The sequence below is a fragment of the Arachis duranensis genome, unplaced genomic scaffold (genome assembly GCF_000817695.3).
Source record: "Arachis duranensis cultivar V14167 unplaced genomic scaffold, aradu.V14167.gnm2.J7QH unplaced_Scaffold_354585, whole genome shotgun sequence".
Classification (NCBI taxonomy): domain Eukaryota; kingdom Viridiplantae; phylum Streptophyta; class Magnoliopsida; order Fabales; family Fabaceae; genus Arachis; species Arachis duranensis.
The window spans coordinates 1,588,940-1,591,338 of record NW_026264911.1 but is presented as its reverse complement, the minus strand read 5'-3'; positions in this window follow the sequence as shown (position 1 = coordinate 1,591,338).

The following is a 2,399-nucleotide window of genomic DNA, read 5'->3' as shown; positions in this document are numbered from 1 at the left end:
CTTTCTCCTTTCCTTCCTTGGTGGCCATCCTGAAGAAGGGAAGAGAAAGTAAATTAAATTCAAATAGATATATAGCAAGGAAGAGAACAGAAGAGTGGTGATGGATGCATATTAGGATGTAATTGACATTAACACATGCTCGCGGGTACATGTGAAAAGCCATCAATTGAAAATAGCTAATGCATATAAGGACAAGTGAATGCAAGGTGTTTATTGGCATGCCGGCAAAGGGCATGAGTAGCATAGACCAAGCATCACTTGTAATAAATCACCATGTTTGTATTGACAATTATATTCAATTAATAAAATAGTAAAGGGAGTTTATGAAAAGCAATCATTGAATAGTATAAAGTATAATAGAGAAGTGCATAATGCCATATGGGCTTTTTCACAAACATATAGCATGTATGGTAAATAAGCTATTAAAAGTATTAAATTGAACATGCAAGCAACCCTTCAAAAAGTAATATATAATTGTCAAACAATTTCATAATAATTTATAAGAAAATAATTTCCCAATTAAATTTTTAACACCAAAATAACAAATTTAGAAAAGAAAATAAAAATATGCACAAAATAAAGAAAAAATGCAATGAATTAAAGTATGCAAATAAATTAAATAAAATAGAATGGAAGTGAGAGAAAATAAGAAAGGAAGAAGAAAAAAATAAGAAAAGATAAGAAGAATAAGGATTCGGAGAAGAAAAGATAAGAAAATTGGCACTAATCTGGAGAGGTTGTGCGACGCTGGCGACGCGGTCGCGTGGGTGACGCGGTTGCGTGGTGCGCAATAAGGTTAGGCGACGCGGATACGTGGGGCACGCGATCGCGTGACTTGATTTGTGCTAGTGGCGCGAGTGCAGCCTCGCGGTCGCACAACTCTCTGTTCAAAACTTAGTATTGCCAAAATCCAGGGCTACGGGGTCGCATGGTCGACGCGATCGCGTGGGTGGCCTTTCTCTTAAAATGACGCGGCCGCGTGGGGCACGCGGTCGCGTGTTAGGCCTTGGCCTTCCAGCACGAGTCCAGCCCAATTCCAGCTCAACCTTCGGCCATACACCTTGTTACGTCGAAATCCAGGGCCACGCGGTCGCGTGGGTGACGCGGACACGTGGGGAAGCCATTTTGCAAATGATGCGGCCGCATCAGCGATGCGGTCGCGTGGGACGATTTGTGCCCTTGGCATGCCTCCAACCCTGCTCCTGCGTAACTTTCTGTTCAATTTCTTTTCCTCCTAACGCACATACGACGCGGACGCGTCAGCGATGCTGCCGCGTCGCGTGCGTAAATCCCTTTTTTTTTGAAAAATGAAGAATGCAGTGTTAATATAAATGTGACGCAAAACTCTAGGTTCAATATAATAAAATAAAATAAAACTAGAAAAAAAATAAAACTAAATAAAAATGAAAAATGAACGATCGTACTGATGACAAGTCATCATATACCCATTTTTCAAGCTAATTTCACTTGTTTTATTAGTCTTTATACACTTTCTTGCATCCTAAGTAAGTGATTTGGAGTGAAAATGCATAACTTCTTTAAATCAAGCAACCACCATGAAATTAATGTTAACTCATGAGGTTTAAGCTAATTTTAATTGAATTTTAATTGATTTATAAGCCTTATGAATTTAGTGATACTTGGAGTGGTTGTTTTGGTTTATTTTAGGTGAAGAAAAGAATAAAAGAGAAAAGCGTGGCCTAAGAAAGCGTGACCCAAGGAGAAGGAAGCGTGGTCAAAGGAAGGAAAAGTGTGCCGCATGCAATGGGGGAGGCAAGCATTGCCCTCCACAAGGGCACACTACCCTCTAGGAGGGCAACATAAGGGAACAAGGCATAAAAGGCAACTCTGCCCTGCCCACTACAAGGGCAGAGCACAAATCTGTGCCTTGGAATCAAGAAGAAGAAAATGTTGCCCTGCCCTCCACAAGGGCAGTATCGGGCTCACAAGGGGAGAAAATCAAAGGAAAATGTCTCCAAATGCTTGCCACAAGAGTTGAACACGGGACCATGAGGAAGCAAGGAACTAAGTTCCATTACCGTGCCAAGAAAGCCAAAGAAAATGAATAAGCGTGTGTAGCAGCCAGGATTCGAACGTGGGACTTCAGTTAGTAAACACTGCCCTGCCCTCCGCGAGGGCAGGGCAGCATTTTGTGTGGCATGATTCTGGCGCACCAAGGAATGAATCTGGCAGCACCAGCAGCGCACCACAGCACCCATCTGGCGCACCAATTTTTCCTACCCTGCCCTCCGCGAGGGCAGGGTAGCGTTCTGCGCACCAAGACCGCACCAAGCCGCACCATGCACGCACCAAGCATCAAATCCTGCCCTGCCCTCCGCAAGGGCAGGGCAGCCTCCTGGAAGCTATTAATTTTGGGCCAAAAATTGAATTAAAAATCT